Consider the following 21736-nt stretch of genomic DNA (forward strand, 5'->3'; position numbering starts at 1 on the left):
TCCCCAGGAAATGACAATGCAGGGGGCTAAAGCAATTGGCAAAAATCATCCGCTTGATGGCAGTATTGTACCATAAATAACAAGTGTCTCAGCCTTGTCTATACAAATAAAGAGAAATTTAATAAAATAATCACACTAACCATTGGATGATAAAATAATCAGAATCCTTGGAATAGATTTTACAAAGTGGAACATTTGTACACCAATCCCTATTAATTCAGTTCTACAAATTTAGTTTCATATTTCACTTAACAATTTAAATAAACTAAAATAATTCTATGGGGGAAAAAAGCACTGTTAAAAGGAATAGAAGAGACAAGGAAAAGGTCGTATTCCTTCCTCATTGATTGCTAGAGTCAGCATTAGAATGATCACACTTCCCAAAGTAGTATACAGGTTCAATACAGTTTTTATAAAAATTCAGGTAATATTCATTAAGCGACTAGAACAAATTTGACTAAAATGTGTTTGGAACCATGACATTCCTCAGATTGCCAAAGCAGTGCTGAGAAAATAGAGTGGATGAATCTTAGTACCTGTAATCAAACTATACTACAAAAGTATAACAATTAAATTAGTGTGGTACTGGATCAAAAGTAGAAACACTGCTCTTTAGAAAGAACTGAGAGGGGCTGGGTGGTGGTGCACCTGGTTGAGAGCACATGTTACAGTGCTTTAGGACCCAGGTTTGAGCCCCCGGTCCCCACCTGCAGGGGGAAAGCTTTGCAAGTCATGAAGCAGTGCTGCAGGTGTCTCTCTTTCTCCCTCTCTGTCTCCACTACAATCTCAGTGTCTGTCTCTATCCAATAAAAGATAATTTAAAAAAAAAATAAAAAACAAAACTATAAAAAAATAAAGAACTGAGAGTCCACAATCCACATATATATGTATAGCTAGTCAGTGGAATGGGGGTAAAAACATGGACTGAAGAAGGGGGGGGAAATCTCTTTAGTTAATTGTGGGGGGGAAACAAATAGTAATATGTAAAAGAATGAAATTCAGGAAACGCCTCAAACTTTATACGCCTACACTGAACTTCTCTGTTCCACACTCTTGGAAACAGAGTTGGCAGTGAGCTGAGGTAAAGAACAAACACCTCATCACAGACCCCTGCAAGCGTCAACCCGGCTTTGACCTAGCACGTTATGATTGGGCCCTCCTCAATCGCTATCGAACAGGCCATGGCCGGTGTGCCGCTATGTTCCATCGCTGGGGAGCCAGAGACGACCCGAACTGCCCCTGCGGCTCCAGACAGACTATGACCCACATAGTCAACGACTGCCACCTCTCCAGATTCAAAGGAGGTCTCGAAACTTTACATCAGGCTCAACCTGACGCTGGTGACTGGCTACGGAAGAAGGGCAAACGCTAGAAAAAGAAGAAGCACACATGGCAATTCCTAGATCATAGCCTTCATTGCAGGAGTGAGATGGGCTAGTGAAGTTTCTGGATTCTCAGGTTTACAAGAAGCACAGGATGCAACAATCAAATATAACTCCAGTTCAGGTTCAAAATCTTCCAACCACCCTTGTTCTTTCATAGATACCTCGGATATTCTAGGAGCCAGGAGATTTACTTTTCACAAATAGAGGTGGCATGAGTACCTTCATTTCGGGAGTCAGGTGGTAGGTAGTGCAGCGGATTCAGAGCACCTGTTGAAAAGCGCAAGGACCAGCGTAAGGATCCTGGAGAGAAATGGAGAGAGGAGGGGAATGATCCCAGAGAGAAATGGAGAGAGGAGGGGAAGACAGAGAGGGAGAGAGAAAGATAAGACACCTGCAGACCTGCTTCATCACCTGTGAAGCGACTCCCCTGCAGATGGGGTGCCCAGGGCTCAAACCGGTATCCTTACGCTGGTCCTTGCATTTTGTGCCACTTGCGCTTAACCTGTTGCACTACTGCCCATCTCCCCATACATTTATTTATTTCAAACATTTTTTAAAATTTGTTTTAGGGGTTGGGTGGTAGCACACTAGGTTGAGCACATATTACCATGTACAAGGACGTAGGTTCAATCCCAGTTCCCCACTTGCAGGGGAGAAGCAGTGCTACAGGTGTCTCTCTTTCGTGCTTTCTATCTCTCCACACCTCTCAATTTTTCTGTCCTATCAAATAAAAAGAAAAAAGTTTTAAAGAGAGAAAAAAAATCCATTAGGAACAGTGAATTCTTAGTTAAGGCCTGGTTAAGACCCTGGTGGCAATAAACTTGTTTTGTTCTGGTGGGTGGGCAAGATACCTGGAATTGTATGCCTATTTTGTTATGCACACAAAGGGGGTTCCAGTATGGCCCCTCATTGCTTTAAAGGACACTTTCATGGTGTGAAGTGTCTAGCTTTTTCTCTCTACCCCCCCCCCCAACACACACACTAGGGGCTTCACCCTCTGGACTTTTTTTTTTTCTCCCCCAGATTGAGACTGAGAAGGAAAGTTTCCTCCAGTGGTATGGGGCCAGGATGGAACCTCCTTTGTGCTCCTGACAAACCAAAAACACTGTATAGCTGAGTTATTTTGCCGACCTATCTTGATCTAAAAATGTTCTTAGAGCAGTGAAGATTCAGTAAAGGAAAACAAGAACGAACAGGAAGTTTGGCCAAGAAATGATAACAATATTTACCACAGACAATTCTGATGTGTCTAGAGAAGTGGAAGCTTGTTTGTCTACAGCCACCAGTACCCTGAGAACACAGGAACACCACTGGGTATTCTGGTGTCTACATTCAAGGATTGGGGAGCCATGTTCCTGGACTAGGAGCTGGGACAGGTGTTAACAGAACATGGCGGCTGACAGGCCCCACTCCCATGGCCTCTTTACCCTGAAGGCCTGTCTCTCAGCACTTTTCTTAGTGCAAGAGCTGGCATCCATGCACTTGGTGTTGTTTCCACATAAGTTCAGGTGACGGGGTCCTCTTGAGTAACCTCAAACTCGCCCTTCCTCCCATTATAGTCTTTTTCCTCCCTCTACACCCCCCCCCCACCCATAGACCTTGCTTGTTACTCACAACCCAAGTACCATCCACTTGATGGCACTGTTGCTTCAGATATGTCAATTCTTTACCATGGCTTCTGCCCTTTGTAAATTAAAAATAAATAAATGCGAGTTGGTCGGTAGCTCAGCCGGTTAAGCGCACATGGCGCAAGGATCAGCTTTTAGATCCCGGTTCGAGCCCCCGGCTCCCCACCTGCAGAGGGTTCCCTTCACAGGCGGTGAAGCAGGTCTGCAGGTATCTGTCTTTCTCTCCGCTTCTGTCTTCCCCTCCTCTCTCCATTTCTCTCTGTCCTATCCAACAACAATGACATCAAGACAACAATAAAAGCAACAAGGGCAACAAAAGGGAATAAATATTTTTTTAAAAATTTAAAAAAATAAATATATGTATATTACATCTTGGGTTCATTAAAAGGCATCTAAATCCTAGTGGTGTTGAATCCTGTTTTTCTGGTTTTTTGCTTTTTTTTTTTTTCATTATTCTTTTCTTTTCGGAGGTAGTGTCTCTGCAGTTGTGTGTAAAAAAAAAAAAAAAAAAAAGTGTACTGAGGGCCAGAGAGAGCTTAATGGTTAGGCAAAAGATTTTCAGGCCTGGGGGCCTGGGCAGTAGCTCAGTGGGTTAAGTGCACAAGGTGCAGACTGGTGTGAGGATCCTGGTTGAAAACCCCCAGCTCCCCACCTGCGGGGGGGGGGGGGGGGGGGTCGCTTCGCAGGAGGTGAAGCAGGTCTACAGGTGTCTTTTTTTTTTAATATTTTATTTTTGAGAGAGATACAGAGGGAGAGAGAGAAAAAAACACCAGAGCACTGCTCAGCTCTGGCTTATAGTGGTGCGGGGGATTGAACCTGGGACTTTGGAGCCTCAGGCATGAGAATCTGTTTGCATAACCATCATGCTATCTCCCCTGCTCTACAGGTGTCTATCTTTCCTCCTCCCAGTCTTCCCTCCCCTCTCAATTTCTCTGTCCTATCAAAAAAAAAAAACAAGATTTTCAGGCCTGCCACAGAGGTCCTAAATTCAGTCTCTTAGTACCACAGTAGGCCAGAGCTAAGCTGTGCTCTGGTTAAATACAAATAAAAGAAAATAAAATTAAAAATAAATGTGTGCATTTAAAAATTTTTTTTAATTTTTTAAAGATTTTATTTATTAATGAGAAAGATAGGAGGAGAAAGAATCAGACATCACTCTGGCACATGTGCTGCCGCGGATCGAACTCAGGACCTCATGCTTAAGAGTCCAAAGCCTTATCACTGCACCACCTCTTGGACCACAAATGTATGCATTTAAAAAAATGTTTTGATGGTGTATTGCACCAAAGTAAAAGACTCTGGGGTGGGAAGTGTTCAAGTCCTGTAACAGGATAACAGAGGAGGACTTAATGGGGGTTAGACTGTTATGGGGAAAACTGAGAAATCTTATATATGTACAAACTACTGTATTTTACTGTTGACTATAAACCATTAATCCCCTCAATAAAGAAAAAAATTATGTGTCTGTGGATCCCCCTTTTCATGTCTGTAAGACTTTAGGGGTTTAGGGCCCACCTTTCATGGGGACAGTGTCCTAGTTTCCTGTGTACCCTTCTAGAAAGGCACAGCCTGTCTTCTACGGAGAAATTCTTAGGATAGTGATTCATATCTAGTGGTGTACAGAGGATTCTCAACATTTCCACTCTTCCCTTCAGGTCACTGTATCTATTTGGTTAGGGGTGGTGAAAGAGCACTTCTGATCCGAACCCACACAAACTGACACGACTCCCGTATATAAGTTAAGTATAAGGCATTTATTCTTAATTTTGAAAGAGTGAAAATAAGGCCAGTACACAGACTTAACACAGAGACAACACCAAAAGACAAAGACAAATCTCAACTGAGAGATCCCAGGCCGGTGGGTGGACCAAATTTGGTCCCATCGCTCTGAGATATTGAGGCTGAAATTCGTCCTCCTTTAAAGAGAAAAGTGAGTTGGGGGGGGGGGTGTGTCTACATGAATTAGTGATTAACATGTCCTTGCTAATTTATTTTTGGGGTTAAAGTTTCAAGGAGAACATTCCATTCTTAATCTTCCGGAGAGGAAGCAAGCAGTGTTTACAGAAGCCAAATGGACAAGTGAACACATAGCAGGGAGAGAGCAGGGGTTACAGGGTGTGCTGTTTTCAAGGCAAACATTCGTATCTGCCAGGTGCGGAGCTGAAACAATTAGTGCATTACTGTAATTTCATTTTATCTAGTTTCTAAGAGATTTCTCTATCCACTTCAATGAACTAGTCCGATTGGGGAATCCCATTCTTTCACAGTGGGGTTGGTAAAGGGAGGATTTCATGAGATTAGGTAGTGTCCCTGTGACTTCTTGCATCCAAAGAGATGACCTGATTGAGGGTTATTTGTTCAGAAGCCCTTTTTGGTAAACTCCACATGAGAGTTTGTAAATGACCCACAACCATATAGATACATATATGCCTCCTATGTACGTACACACACACACACACACACACACACGGGTTTCCTTTTTTTCTAGTTTTCCCTCTAACCACCTTGGAGGTAGCACTGTGGATACATGGATACAATCTTCAGTTCAAAGCCCTTTTCTGTTGCTTGATTACTCCCAAATTACATGTGTGGCTTCAAATCCCCTTCTTCCAAAAGGAATTTTTTTTACTTTAATTTTGTTATCATTATTTTACCAGAGCACTACTCAGCTCTGGCTATGGTGGTATGGGGGATTGAACCTGGGACTTCAGAACCTCAGGCATGAGACTCTCTTTGCATAAGCGTTATGCTCTCCCTCCCCACCAGGAATCTTTTTTTTCCCTTCTACAAGTTTCTAGGTTTAATGTTAAAGAACTAAAACACTAATAATAATAAAAGTTCTCTTCCACCCCGCCTTGAATATTCGTGGAGTAAAAAGAGACACATATTAAGGAAAACAGATGCTTTATTAGTTAAATGTGAAAGCACAAGTTTTACTTATTAAACAGAACATAGATGCCCTAATAGTGGGAGGTAAGAAGTACAGAATAAAGTCACTTAATATTCCTTACATTTAATACTTTTAGCAACTGCAAACTACACAAGGGCTTTTTCTGTGATTGATGTACCCCTATATTTTGAAGCCCAAACATTGTGAAAGCAAGGGGACATCTCATACCAAGGTGTCAACAGTGAATAACGTAAACTTTCAGTGATTATATTGCATTTAGTCCCACTCTCATCGTCTGTGACTGGTCAGGTGAAGGTAGCCTCACTGCATTAAACTGTTTTTGTCACAGTCATTCTTGGGAAATGTAGTTAATCCATGAAGTCCAGTACTAAGTAACTCGCCTGCTCATTACTAACTAAACGCTAGTAGCAGCAGGTACCTGGGTTCTTTAAACTATTAGTTGCTTTCTTTCTCTGTTCTTCTGAGTTGGAGTACTTAGTCATACTTAACAAAAAAAAAAAAAAGGAGTAGGCCAGTATATGTTTTCCAGGATCTAGATTTCTCCAGAAAAAAAAAAAAAAGCAGTTATGTAAATAATAACTGTGTCACATCCTAGAACGAAAGTCCTTATTCCTGCGAAATAATGTGGGGTGTTTGTACGCTGCCAGAGATATTCCTGGTGCCGCTTTCTTCACAAGTCAAATGAGAGCTGGTTCAGGATTGTCTGTTTCTTCATTTGGTGGAGAGCATAGATTTTCCAAGTATTCATTACTAACCTGTTTTAGTCATACAATGCAGACATTAGGGATAAAAGAAAAAAAAAAAAGATTGTAGGTGAAGGCATCTTCAGGCTTTACCTGAAATAAATCTCTAAGGGGTGCTTCTTCATTACATCTCTGACATCCATGTAATAGCTGAAAATATAGTAGATTGTGATTTATTTAGAAATGTGTGTTGATGGTCCGGGAGGTGGCGCAGTGGATAAGGCATCAGACTCTCATGCATGAGGTCCTGAGTTCAGTCCCCAGCAGCACATGTACCAGAGTGATGTCTGGTTCTTTCTCTCTCTCCTTCTATCTTTCTCATTAATTAATAAATAAAATCTTTTTTAAAAAAAATGTGTGTTGACTCCAGACTGGCATTAAACTAAACACAAACACTTGGTAGTATTAGGGGCAGGGGTTAATATGGTTTCTTTTTTCCTACTTCATTCCCACACCAATGTATTTCTTTTTTTTTTTTTTAGTAAATATTTTTTAATTTTTAAATATTTATTTATTTTCCCTCTTGTTGCCCTTTTTTTTAAAAAATTATTGTTGTAGTTATTATTGCTGTTACTGATGTCGTCGTTGTTAGATAGGACAGAGAAATGGAGAAAGGAGGGGAAGAGAAAGACAGACACCTGCAGACCTGCTTCACCACTCATGAAGTGACACCCCTGCAGGTGGGGAGCTGGGGGCTCGAACTGGGCTCCTTATGCTGGTCCTTGAGCTTTGCACGACGTGCGCTTAATCTGCTGCGCTACCTCCCGACTCCCACCAGTGTATTTCAAAACTGAAAAGGGGCAGTGATTGTAGTAGTTCACTGTCTTAACAAGGAGACTATTCCCATAGTAGATTTGTGACAAAGAGACAACAGTATAATGTTACAGAATTTTTTTGACATAATAGGAAAAGCCCTCAGTCAGGTGCTGATTGTGGAACCAGAAATAAGGATCTGCATGGATGACCACCTAGACCACCTATGTAGGTTAACGGGAATACGTAAACAGGCCTCATGAAGTTTCTCATATTAGGTGTTTTTAGTTAAGTATCTCATTGGTATGCAGGCTATTTTAGCTATGAAAGTAGTCCAGACACTGGATATATATGCATATATAAAGGACTGGACTATTATCTCATCTTTGTCAAAGTGAAAATCACTTTAAAAAGTAAGTTGGGGGGAGTTGGGTGGTAGCGCAGCGGGTTAAGCGCACGTGGCGGCAAGTGCAAGGACAGGCATAAGGATCCGGGTTCGAGCCCCAGGCTCCCCTCCTGCAGGGGAGTCCCTTCACAGGCAGTGAAGCAGGTCTGCAGCTGTCTTTCTCTCCCCCTCTCGTCTTCCCCTCTTCTCTCCATTTCTCTCTGTCCTATCTAACAACGACGATGACGACATCAATAGTAACTACAATAATAAAACAACAAGGGCAACAAAAGGGAATTAATTAATTAATTAATTTAAATGAATTAAGGAAAGTGATAGTTGCTTTCTTTCCCTTCTCCATCACTCCAAGATCCCTTTCCCATTCTTCAAATCCTAGAAGGTACAACTTTGAATATAAAACCGCTCACTCCCCTAGCAATGTAGGGACCTTCCATTTTCATGATAACTCCTTTCTTGTAATGCTATCATTAAAAAAAGGAAACACGGGGCCAGGAGGTGTTACACCTGGTTAAGTGCTCACATGTCAGAGCACAAGGACTCAGGTTCACTCCCCTAGTCCCCACCTGCAGGGGGAAACTTTCATGAGTGATGAGGCAGTGCTACAGGTGTCTATCTGTCTCTGTCCCTCTCTATCTCCTCTTCCTCCCCTCTCAATTTCTTGCTTTCTCTAGTCAACAAATAAAATGTAAAAAAAGAAAACACATTTCCCTTTGCTGATTAGGTTCTTTGGACCCTCCGCATGAGTCTGCTTCCTCTCCTCATCCTACTCCAACACCCCACCCTTCCCTGCTGATAATTGGATACCTATCGTGTTATGTTTTGATTCATGATCTCACTGGCCTGGGTGACCTCAGGGTCATACCTGATATGCCCCAAGTATAATGTGCCCTCAAACTTTGTACCCACACTCTGTGTATCTGAGGTCCACTTAAACTTGGAAATACTACCACAATAGATATGCAAGCTTCAAGTCTGCAGCTAGGGTGCATTGATTGAAGGTACTTCCATTTTGATTATGAAGACCACACAGGAGAACCCTGAAATGAGGCTCTCTCCCAGAGGTATAAAGAATAGGGAAGCTTTTGGGTCTGGAAGGAAGCTTTGCCAGTGGTGAAGCACTATTGCAGGCGTCTCTCTGTCTCTCTCCCTTTCTATCACACCCTTCTCTCTCAATTTCTGGCTATCTCTATTCAATAAGGATTTATTTTTATTTATTTTTAATTTTTTAAGATTTATTTATTTTCCCTTTTGTTACCCTTTTTTTTTTTTTATTGTTGCTGTTATTGATATCGTCGTTGTTAGGACAGAGAGAAATGGAGAGGAGGGGAGACAGACAGAAAGAGAGAAAGATAGGTACCTGCAGACCTGCTTCACAGCCTATGAAGCGACTCCCCTGCAGGTGGGGAGCTGGAGGCTCGAACTGGGATCCTTCTGCCGGTCCTTGCACTTTGCACCACATGTGCTTAACCCGCTGCGCTACCGCCCGACTCCCTTCGATGAAGATAATTTTAAAACTTGTAATAATAATAATAAAGGACAGGGAAGCTTCCAATGGAGGGAGTGGGGAGTGGATACAGAACTTTGGTGGTGGGAATTGCTTGGAATTGTACTTCTTTTATCCCACTATCTTGTGATGATTATTAAATCACAAATAAAAATCAATGCGGTTCTTTCAGATGGATCATCAGATTTGGAGCTTGTGGAACATGAATTATTGTTTATTGTTTTCCCCTTAACAAATGGAAGAGGCAGAAAACTTGGGTTAAAAAAAAGTGTGTTTTAGAGAGTCAGGTGGTAGCACAGCAAGTTAAGCTGTGGTGCGAAACACAAGGACCAGTTCGAGCCCCCGGCTTCCCACCTGCAGGGGAGTTGCCTCACAGACTGTGAAGCAGGTCTGCAGGTATCTACCTTTCTCTCACCCTCTCTACAATCCAACAACGACGACAACAATAATAACAATAACTACAACAACATTAAAAAAAAAAAGGGAAACAAAATAAATAAATTAAAAAAAAAAAAAAGAAGAAGGTTCCAGTTGATGGCACTGTTGTTCTTAAATGTCATCCACCCTCATGTTAGTAGGCCTCTCCCTCTACCCTTTGTGAGTCAAAAACCTCTCAGGAAAGCCTAGAAGATAGGGAAACCCTCCTATTAGTTTCGGGATGGGTTGTCCAAGGTGTGTTGTGTTCCTTCCATTGTGTCCCTTCTTGCTGGGAAGAACAGATTTATAGAAATGCCCAGATGACGAATCAGATAGAATAAATGCATCTGTGGATCTATCTCCTTATGAATGTTTAATAATGCCAGTAATTTTGGTTAGAATTCTAGCTTTCTGGGAGTCAGGTGGTAGCGCTGTGGGTTAAGTGCATGTAGCCCAAAGTGCAAGGATGGTTCGAGGCCCTGGCTCCTCACCTGCAGGGGAGTTGCTTCACAAGAGGTGAAGCAGGCTTGCAGGTGTCTGTCTTTCTCTCCCCCTCTCTGTCTTCCCTTCCTCTCTCCATTTTTCTCTGTCCTATCCAACAACGATGATATCAGTAACAACAAGGGCAACAAAAGGGATTAAATAATTTTTAAATGGTGATTTCACTATATATATACACATATATATATATATATATATATATATTCTAGCTTTCTGGGCTCATAGAGGTGGCATGAGTACCTGTATTTCCCTCTTCTTGAGTGGTTGCTTTTCTTCTTTGCTCATGCAGCTACTTCATCCAAATGGGGCTTAGGAACAGGCCAAATATCCTCATGGAAGCAGAATGAGCTGAATCAGATGAGAAAAAAGGAGATTAATTACCCTTTGCTCACTTCCTAGAGTCTTTGATCCAGCATCATACCATAGGGCACCACGCTCCCCAACATTCTTTGAACCCAGAAATGTTGTGGTCCTGGATTCCACAGTGGTCAAACCTGGCTCAGTGCTCAGCCACTTCCACCCTGACTGCTGAGGTGCCTGACTACCTCTCACCCACCATTCCTGGCTCTCATGACAAACAACGCTTATCATGCACAGAGCAGCCTATCCTCAAAAAGCTTCCGCTTGATGGCACTGTTGCTCTAAAACTGGCAAAACCCTGAGGTGTAAAGGTTTTCCCCCCACCTTTTGTGAAGTAAAAAAAAAAAAAAACATATCAAGGAAGACCTAGATTTCCAAGTTTTCCATGTGCGTTTGGATCTTTGTGTGCTCTAGAAGATTCTGTTTCTTCTTTTAGGGGTTCTTGTTGAAAAAGAAGGTGTAAAGATAAAATCAATAGGGGTCCAGCAGCAGCTGGTTAAGCGGGCGCTAAGTGCAGAAAGGCAAAAGGATCCCGGTTCGAGCCCCCGGCTCCCCAGCTGTAGGGGAGTCGCTTCACAGACGATAAAGCAAGTCTGCAGTTGTCTTTCTTTCCCCATGTCTGTCTTCCCCTCCTCTCTACATTTCTCTCTGTCCTATTCAATAACAACATCAATCATAACTACAACAATTTAAAAAAAAAGTAAAAATAACCCTGGGGGCCAAAAAAAAAAAACACCCTTATCCTGTGATTTTGTAGTTATTTTCTATTTTTTAATTTGATAAATACATTATAATAAATTTTTTAAAAAGGATTGCGGGGCCTTGTCTTGTTCCTGGACTTGGACTGTTTCCTTTAGAACATGGCGGCTGACAGGCCCTGCCCCCGCAGCCTTTGTTCCCCAGCCCTTCCTTGGGAAGCAAATGGATTCATGCACTTCATCTTCCTTCCACATAATTTCTGGAGCGAACAGGTGGCCACGTCCTCTCAGTGCCTCCCAAACCCACCCTTCGGTCATTGGCTTGCTCTGCACACTTATTTATTTATTGATCCACAGACGACACTTAATGTACATGGATGTCAGCTCAAACATGATCCACTTGATGGCACTGTTGCTCTAAAAATGTCAACCACAGCATGGGGAATTTCCTCCACCCTTTAGGAATTAAAAAAAAAAATAGGGAGGGAGGTGGGCTAACTAAAAGGCATTTATCTAAATCTTTCAGGTGGTTTTGGATCCTGGGGGTGCTCTGGCAATAAATAGATACCCTTCCTTTTGGGGTCTGCACCGGAGTATTAAGAATGTACCAGAAAAACACATCAATGAATTAGTGGATCAACTGATCTCTGAGTTTGGGAGCCTAGTAGTCGTTATATTCTATAATCAAATGACTACATCCTAGCTTTCCTTTACTGATTTATACTTAGCTAGAGGAGACAAGAGGCCCTTCCTTCCCTGGCCCCTGCCTTTTCTATGTCGGTCCTTGTTGTTCACCATTTTATCTGTTTGCTTATTGTTAAAGGAGGAGGTCAGTCATTTTGTGTTGTGAAGATGATCTAATGCAGGGCCTGTTCTTCACCCCTGTTCTTCACAACTGAATTACCTACGTGACTTTTTTTCTGTGCTAATTCAGCTACCTTATCCAGCGGGGCTCTGGGATATGCACAGGAAGTAGAGAGCAGAGAAGTTTCAGGGGAAATTGCTATGGGCTGGACCAGATGAAAGACAAGGAGATGAGGGAGTCCAGCCCTAGCGCAGTGGGTTAAGCGCACGTGGCGTGAAGCACAAGGACCGGCATAAGGACCCAGGTTCAAGCCTCTGGCTCCCCAACTGAAGGGGAGTCACTACACAAGCAGTGAAGCAGGTCTGAAGGTTTCTGTCCTGTGTCCCCCCCCACCCCCCCACCCCCCCCACCCACCCCCCCCCCAGTCTTCCCCTTCTATCTCCATTTCTCTCTCTCCATTTCCCCCTCTCCATTTCTCTCTGTCTTAACAACATCGTTAACAACAACAATAATAACGACAACAATAAAACAACATGGGCAACAAAAGGGAATAAAAAAATATATTAAATAAATAAAGTAAAATAAAAAAGAGAGACTGAGAAAAAAGGACAGAGCCGGAGGCATCACACTCCCAGATATCAAATTGTATTATAGGGCCATTGTCATCAAAACTGCTTGGTACTGGAACATGAAGAGACACTGACCAGTGGAATAGAATTGAGAGCCCAGAAGTGAGCCCCCACACCTATGGACATCTAATCTTTGACAAAGGGACTCAAGACTATTAAATGGGGAAAACAGAGTCTCTTCAACAAATGGTGTTGGAAAACAATGGGTTGAGACATGAAGAAGAATGAAACTGAACCACTGTATTTCACCAGATACAGAAGTAAATTCCAAGTGGATCAAGGACTTGGATGTTAGACAACAAACTATCAGATACTTAGAAGAAAATATTGGCAGAATTCTTTTCCGCATAAATTTTAAAGACATCTTCAATGAAACAAATCCAATTACAAAGAAGACTAAGGCAAGTATAAACCTATGGGACTACAAATTAAAAGGCTTCTTCACAGCAAAAGAAACCATTACCCAAACCAAGAGACCCCTCACAGAATGGGAGATCTTTACATGCCATACATCAAACAAGAGTTTAATAACCAACATATATAAAGAGCTTGCCAAACTCAACAAGACAACAAATAACCCCATCCAAAAATGGGGGGGAGAACATGGACAGAATATTCACCACAGAAGAGATCCAAAAGGCTGAGATACACATGAAAAAATGCTCCAAGTCTCTGTCACATAAATGCAAATAAAGACAACAATGAGATACCACTTCACTCCTGTGAGAATGTCATACATCAGAAAAGGTAACAGCAGCAAATGCTGGAGAGGATATGGGGTCAAAGGAACCCTCCTGCACTACTGGTGGGAATGTCAATTGGTCCAACTTCTGTGGAGAACAGTCTGGAGAACTCTTAGAAGGCTAGAAATGAACCTACCCTATGATCCTGCAATTCTTCTCCTGGGGATATATCCTAAGGAACCCAACATATCCATCCAAAAAGATCTGTGTACACATATGTTCTTGGCAGCACAATTTGTAATAGCCAAAACCTGGAAGCAACCCAGGTGTCCAACAACAGATGAGTGGCTGAGCAAGTTGTGGTCTATATACACAATGGAATACTACTCAGCTGTAAAAAAAAAAAAAAAAAAAAAAAAAAAACGGTGACTTCACCGTTTTCAGCCAATCTTGGATGGACCCTGAAAAAATCATGTTGAGTGAAATAAGTCAGAAACAGAAGGATGAATATGGGATGATCTCACTCTCAGGCAGAAATTGAAAAACAAGATCAGAAAAGAAAACACAAGTAGAACCTGAACTGGAATTGGTGTATTGCACCAAAGTAAAAGACTCTGGGGTGGGTGGGTGGGGAGAATACAGGTCCATGAAGGATGATAAATGACATAGTGGGGGTTGTATTGTTAAATGGGAAATTGGGGAATGTTATCCATGTACAAACTATTGTATTTACTGTTGAATGTAAAACATTAATTCCCCAATAAAGAAATAAATTTAAAAAAAAAAGAAAGAAATCACAAGTTGAACCTGAAATGGAATTGGCGTATCGCACCAAACTAAAAGACTCTGGGGTGGGTGGGTGGGGAGAATACAGGTCCAAGAAGGATTCAGAGGACCTAGTGGGGGTTGTATTGTTATATGGGAAACTGGGGAATGCTATGCATGTACAAACTATTGTACTTACTGTTGAATGTAAAACATTAATTCCCCCAATAAAAAAAATAAATAAATAAAAATTTTTAAAAAGAAAGAAACATCAGAGCACTGTTCAGCTCTGGCTTCTGGTCATTCGGGGAACTGAACCTGGGACTTCAGAGCCTCAGACAAGAGAGTCTCTTTGCATAAACATTATGGTATCTACCACCATCCCCTAAATAGTTCTTAGGTGTGGTCCTGTTGATGGAGAGAAGGCACCACCCAGAAATGGGAGTGGTTGCAGGCCTTTGATTTTAAAAGGGGTGAACCTTTGGGGCTCATTCTCTTTTTCCAGACTACCATGTGACCATCAAGCCTGTGAGTTCCCTTCTCTCTATCTCTCTCTCTCTCCCTTTCCTAACATGATTTTGTGGCCAATAAAGTTTAATTTACCTTGATAATCATGCTTTCCATCAATTCTTTGTTGGGAAAAGGCATGGTGAACTCTCAGAATAGGGGGCAGATCCCCCCACCCTTATTCCTTTAACAGTCCAAGATAAGGTCCAGTGTCTAAAGCATTAGACTCTTAAGTATGACTCACAAACAGAAGGTTATCTCTTAAACAGTTTCCTACTCTGGCCCATCTTTTTTCATCAATAGTCCCTTCTAAGGGGAACCACGGATAAACATCACTCACAAAATAAAAAAAAACTTCTTGAGATCTTTTTTTTTAACCCTTACTCCTCGTGTCTTGAGGGACTCTTTGAGGCCCTTAAGCAACAAATCATGTTTACTCAATGCTTGTCCCATAATTGCGTCGCTCTTTCTTACCTCCAAACGGATCAATCTCACAGATGGGCGAATCTGCGGCGATCACCACACGGATCTTCACTCACTCTGGGCTAGAGTGGCGATCTTATGCGAACCTTCACTCGCTCCTTCTCTGAAGTGGTGGTCCTATGCTCCTTGGTCGACCATCGGGAGCGACGTTCTCTTGAACCCCAGACCCAAAAAGGCCCCACGTTGGGCGCCAGGTGCCCCGGCCTGCGGGGTTATCTACAGAAACCTAGGGTAGGGGGCGAGAGAATGGAGGGGACAAGAGACAGGAAGAAGGAGAGCAAGTCATGAGGTCTGATCAAGCTCTGAAAATTTTATTTTGCAGTCACAATTTATTCACAAACAAGGAGGAAGTTCTGCTAAGGTAGTGGGGGAGGGAGGTGGGTGAGCAACTTTCCAAACAGTTAGATGGTAATCACAGTTACAATGATCAGAATGTCCGCTCACAATGATCGGAATGTCTGCTCATCAGTTATGTGAGAGACTTAGCTAAGGTTTTGGCTCCCGGCAACACCCTACATTAAACGCTAATATCCTCAGAAACTCAATGCAGTGGGTCTGGACGCTGCTAGAGAGGAGATAGCTGGTACCCACTTACCTGTAAATCAGATAAGCTGCTGATCAATCAGTTCAGAGTCTGTTGTTGCCATTTGTGGTGAAGGACATAGACTTGTCAAGATTTCGATCAAGACCACCTAAGTCAAAAGCAGGTAGGGACAAAGAGAGAAATCTCTGTTATCAAAGTCAAGGTAAAGGTTGTACTTAAAAAGATAATTGGGGGAGGCATCTTATGGTTTTAGCTGAGGGAAAAAACTTGTTGATAACCATCCCTCACTAGCAGTCATGTGGTATGTTTGAGTAAAACTGTTTTTCATATTCTACATTATTTTTTTTAATGGGTTGACCAGATATTCAGTATGAAGGATATGTTGGTATCTCGGCTTGAAACTTCCAAAGCATCTAGTTCTGGATTTCTTTTTGTCCTGAGATCCCAGGGAACTCACTGGCCAACTGTGGTCCTGCAATAAGGACAAGGATCCTCTTGACTTGGGCTCTAAATTCAGCACCTTCATCTTGATCATGGCAGCTACCTAGTAAACTGGGAAGCTTGGCATCCCTGGACTCCTTGGTGGGCAACCTTGGTTCTTTACAATGTAGGTCACTTCCACAGACTCTGGAGGTGCTCACTAACTGTACTAAGGCCCAGAATACTTTCAATGTCCCCAAACCACAATGGTTTTTGTTTGTTTTTTATTTTGTTTTTTCGTTATCATTGGTTTTCTCCCAACAGACCACAGAAAATACTAGAGACCATGGTCTAAAAGCTTTCACTTCATGGCACTGTGGTTCCAGAAATGCTGACTGCATTTTTAACTGACGTTAAAGAACATAATACCTGTTTTCTTTGAGTAGAACTGCAAGGAGTACATTCAGGTCTTTGATATGTTTTTTAATTAATTTTTGTATGATGCAAGAGAGTGACCCTGTTTCATTTTGTTTATATCTGGCTGTCCAGTTTTCCCATTACCATGTCTTTATGTTCTTTTATTAACTAGCTGTCACTGTGCTATTTTTTTCTTGGGTTTTCAGTTCTTTTCCATGGACCTTTCATTCCAATACCATAGTGTTCTGATCACTGCCCTTTGTTAGTATAGTTTTAAAAGTTGGGGGTGGGGTGGGGTGGAAGATAGGGTGAAGGGATAGTTCACCTGGTAATGTGTACATTTGCCAGGCCCTAGGAACTGCTTACAAGCTCCCATCCATAACATGGGAGCACCTGCAAAGGGTTTGAGGAGTACAGTTTAACAAGCAGTAGATTCTGAGGTGTCTCTCTTTGTCTCTCCCTCTTTATGCTTTTTGTTTGGCTACCTTTATCATCACTGTGGCTTGGCACCTTCAAAAGGACACCACTGCTGTTAGCAGCCATTTTCTTTCCTCCTCCCCCCCCCCCATAGAGACAGTCAAGTAGAGAGAAAAAGCTTCCAGCAGACCTGCTTCCCTTATGCACATGAAATTTACTCCCTGCGGTTTGAACCCTACTCTACCACAAAGTAATGTGTGAAACAAGGCCAAGCTCAAGCCGCATCTTTTAGTAAACAAACACAAAATTACTGGTGGAGTCATACAAGTTGTCTACTCCAGTGGTAACTCTAGTGGCAAAATAATAAATAATAACGGACCTTAAGGGAACTACACCAACTTAATGAACAGACCAGAATCCTAAAGCACTTGGCATATACTTTTTTTTATTTACAAAAGGCGGAGGGAGTGGCGCTATATGGGGTGGTTGTCTTTTTTTGGAACAACAGTGCCACCAAGTGGTTGCTATTTGAGCCATAATTGTGAAGTGCTGTTGTGGATTCAAGGGCGCTTGACGGAAGCCCTTGACTAGAAGGGTCTAGTTGGGGCGCTCAAAGGACCAGGCCACCAGTTATCTCCAGAATTAGTGTGGAAACAGCACCAAGTGTATGAATCCCAGTTTTTACAACAAGGAAGCGCTAGGGGAAAAACCTTCAGGGCAAAGAGATCGTGGGGGCGGGGTCTGTCAGCCGCCATGTTCTGAAGAAACATGGCTCCCCAAATCCTTGATTAAATGCAGGCAACAGGTGGTCCGGATAAAGCATTGGATTCTCAACCATGTGGTCCTAAATTCAATCCCCAGCAGTACATGTACTAGAGTAATGTCTGGTTCTTTCTCTTTATCTCCCCTATCTTTCTCATGAATAAATAAAAAAATATTATTAAAAAATGCAGGCATTACATTCCCCAGATTCCCATTTAACATCTGGGGAATGTAATGCATGTACAAACTATTGTATTTACTGTTGAATGTAAAACATTAATTCCCCAATAAAGAAATAAATTATTTTTTTAAAAAAAAGATCACATTTCTCCTTCCTCAGAATCACTATTGATAGTTACGTTTTTTAAGAAATATAAAAGCAAAAAAAAAAAAAGAAAAAAAGAAATATAAAAGCAATATTCAAAAATTATAATATTCAAAAGTTGATAAAGGCATTGTCCATGTTAAGCTATCTCTGTGTGTAAATATTCAGTCCTTGCACCGTCTCACATGAGTCCTGGTACAACCACTGCATTCTGTCCAAGAAGCGTAGGAAGTCCACTGGCAGCTGACTGGAGAGGAAGCACTGCCAGCCGCCCATCACAAAGCAGGTGGAGAGACAAGAGAGAGGTCAGACCGCGAATAATCGAAAAACAGTCCAAAATTGCTTCGTAGATTATAAAAAAAATGCAGGCAACAGAATGCATAGTGGGATCTCTGTGTTCTCAGCGCTGGGGTATTAGGACTCAAATTCAGATACTGCCAGATGAATCTCGAAACTTTAGAACTATTTGTTCTGTGTCCTTGAAAATTAGCCTTGGAATTTTTGACAAGAATTACATTGAATCTGTATATTCCTTTGTTAAATCTAGTCAACGAGAATGTCTTCTCACTTCTTTGTATTCATCTATTTCTTTTAATATTGTATTAATAGTTTTCACCTCCTTTGTTAACTTCAGTCATTGCGTCCTTTCTTATGGCTCATTGTTTGCATAATAAAACACAATAGATTTTTCTTTATTGACTCCATAGCCTTCCACTTAACTGTGGTCACATCTTTCTAGTAGTATTTTAGTGAAGTTTTTTGCATATATGTGGAGAGAAAAGAGTGGGAGAGAGTCATGTCATCTGCAAACATTAATGGTTTCACTTCTTTTGCAATTTGGATTCCTTTATTTTTCTTGGCTTATTGCTTTGGCTAGTTCTTCCATTACTATCTTGAATAGTAATGCTATAACGGCCATCCTTGTCTTGTTCATGATCTTAGAAGACATTCTTTCCATTGTTTACCACTGTATATACTAGTAGTGCTAGGTTTATCATATATCCTTTACTGTGTTGAGGCATATTTTCTGTCTTGATTAATTTCTTTCATTAATGGGTGTTAAGTCTTATCAAATACTTTCTGCGTCATGATATCAGGATTTTTTTTGTTGTTGTTGTTGATGTGGGCTATCACATTAATTAGTTTGCCTGTGTTGAATTACTAGAATAAATCCCACTTGATCTGATGTTTTGTCCTTGTATTATTGAATTCACTCAGAGCCCTTCCCATACCACGTTTTCCCACTTGCAGTGACCAATAACAACAATAATAATAACCACAACAATGGGAAGAAAAAAAAGGGCAGCAAAAAGAGAAAAAAATAGACTCCAGGAACAGTGGGTTTGTGGTACAGGCACCGAGGCCCAGCAATAACCCTGGAGGCAAAAAGAAAAAAAATTAAAAGTTACTGATCATCATAGAAATGCAGAATCTGCTACAGTATGTATTCCACTGAGAATTCACCCTGAATTGTCCTTTCCTTTGTTTTTTAGAGCCTGTCTATGAGTGAGATCATCTGGTATTCATCCTTTTCCTTTATTTATTTATTTATTTATTTTCCCCTTTGTTGCCCTAGTTTTATTGTTGTTGTGGCTATTATTGTTATTGATGTCATCATTGTTGGATAGGACAGAGAGAAATGGAGAGAGGAGGGGAAGACAGAGAAGGGAGAGAAAGACACCTACAGACCTGCTTCACCACCCACGAAGCGACTCCCCTGCAGGTGGAGAGCCCAGGGTTCGAAACAGGATCCTTAGGTCCGGTCCTTGCGCTTTGCGCCATGTGCGCTTAACCCGCTGAGCTACTACCCGACTCCCCATCCTTTCCCTTCTGTCACAGCAGATTCCAAAACTCAGAAAAGAGAAGGGCTACTAGAAAGGAGAAGTGGAGGGTGGGGATCTAAATTCTTATGGTAGACTAAGATGGTGTTTTGGTTGTGGGTGAAATGGACTGATACATATCTTGGAGAAATGTGGAAAGGTACTATTTAACGATTAAAATCCAGTAAATAAATATCTTCAATAAAATTATATTGGAATTAGAGGGGGGAGGAAAGTAAATAAATAAATAGGGCTGGGGAGATAGCATATAATTATGAAGACTCAGAGGTCTCAGGTTCAATTGCAAGCCTCACCTTAAGCCAGAGCTCAGTCCTTTCTGTGTACCTGTCTCTCTGTATCTCACTCATGAAATCAAATAGAAGCTGTATGGTGGCACACCCAGAAGACTGCACCCATGACCTTGCAAAGGGACCCTGGTACAAATCCTAGGTCCCCACCTACAGTTGGAAGTTTCACAATCACTACTGCTACAGTTGTGTCTGCCTCTCTCCATATTTATCCTTATGCACTATTTCTCTGTCTCCTATCTAAAAGAAAAAGAGAGAAAAATGGCCACCAAGTGTGCTGGGGATTAGTCATGCAGGCACCTTACTCCAGCAGTAAGTCTTGGTGGCACTAAACAAATGATAAAAAATAAAAATCAACAACTTTTAAAAAATTCTTTTTTTTAAGGAAAGAAATAAGAAAATGCCTAGGCTTGTGGAGAGGGGACATAAGACACTACACATAGGGGGCTGGGCTCAGCGGGTTAAGCACACATGGCGCACAGCACAAGGACCAGGTAAGGATCCCAGTTTGAGCCTCCAGCTCCCCACCTGCAAGGGTGTTACTTCGCAAGCTGTGAAGTAGGTGTGCAGGTAGCTAACTTTCTCTCCTCTCTGTCTTCCCCTCCTCCTGATTTTTGTGTCCTTTCCAACAACAACTATAACAACAGTAACAACCACAACAAGGGCAACAAACGAGAAAAGAAAAAAAAAAAAGCCTCCAGGAGCAGTGGATTCCTAGTGCTGTCACCAAGCCCAACTCTGGAGGCAAAAAAAAAAAAAAAAAAAATGACACTACACAGCACACCCTTTCTTGCACTCCTAAGTAACTTCCCTTCCTCCAACCCAGACATGGCAGCCACCAGAGTTCAGAGCCCTGGCTTCCTTTTCCTGGGTCACTGGACTCCAGGACTGTGTGTATCAGTCTCTTATGTATCTTTGGTCCTGCCAGAGGAGCTCTGGAACTTGACGGCAAGCAAAAAGCAGTATGACAGAACCAGAAATTTCTGGTCAAGACTGCACACAACTGCCATTTTGTTCCTCCATTTTGTTTGCTCCAATTCTGGGCTTAGGGGACTGGCAAAATAGTTCCTCTTGATGGCAGTATTGCACCAGAAACAACTATCCCTAGCCACGAGGTTTCTACCTCCACCCTTTCCTGAGGGGGGGGAAAAAAAAAATCAGTTCACCATCCTAGAAACATCAAAATGGGCTTCAATGGTTTTCTGTACATTTTATTATTAATTTACCTCTGCTCTGCAAGAGATTAAAAAATCTTATATTCATTGTGTGATCAGAACACTGATGATAAACGAGTCAGCGTCCCCATCCTCCAGCCCCCAACCAGGTAACCTCAAGATTGTTTGCAGTTACTGGTTTCTCAAGTCAACCTAAATGTATGAATAAAGCAAAATGAAAAGCAATTCTAGTGGTCCGGAGGTGGCTCAGTGGATAAAGCATTGGACTCTCAAGCATGAGGTCCTGAGTTCAATCCCTGGCGCACATGTACCAGAGTTTTATCTGGTCCTTTCTCTCCCCTCTTATCTTTCTCATGAATAAATAAATAAA

The 21736-nt window shown here is 41.8% G+C and overlaps 2 long non-coding RNA genes across 11 annotated transcripts in view; one reads left to right on the forward strand and one right to left on the reverse strand.

The window, feature by feature from the left end:
• LOC132535802 (uncharacterized) overlaps positions 1 to 21736 on the forward strand; it is a 156088-nt gene that overhangs the window by 80553 nt on the left and 53799 nt on the right. Inside the window, exon 5 of one of the 10 annotated variants that reach the window (XR_009547524.1) lies at positions 12241 to 12451. The exons of the other annotated variants lie outside the window; for them this stretch is intronic. This is a non-coding gene — a long non-coding RNA (uncharacterized LOC132535802). Of the gene's footprint in view, positions 1 to 12240; positions 12452 to 21736 lie in introns of those variants that run through there. 10 annotated transcript variants of the gene reach the window in all.
• LOC132535801 (uncharacterized) overlaps positions 5901 to 21736 on the reverse strand; it is a 72851-nt gene continuing 57015 nt past the window's right edge. Inside the window, exons 8-11 of the long non-coding RNA XR_009547513.1 lie at positions 15774 to 15870; positions 15170 to 15404; positions 10489 to 10596; positions 5901 to 6679 (exon numbers count right to left, since the gene is read on the reverse strand). This is a non-coding gene — a long non-coding RNA (uncharacterized LOC132535801). The remainder of the gene's footprint in view (positions 6680 to 10488; positions 10597 to 15169; positions 15405 to 15773; positions 15871 to 21736) is intronic.

This window comes from Erinaceus europaeus, chromosome X (genome assembly GCF_950295315.1).
Source record: "Erinaceus europaeus chromosome X, mEriEur2.1, whole genome shotgun sequence".
Taxonomy (NCBI): Eukaryota; Metazoa; Chordata; class Mammalia; order Eulipotyphla; family Erinaceidae; genus Erinaceus; species Erinaceus europaeus.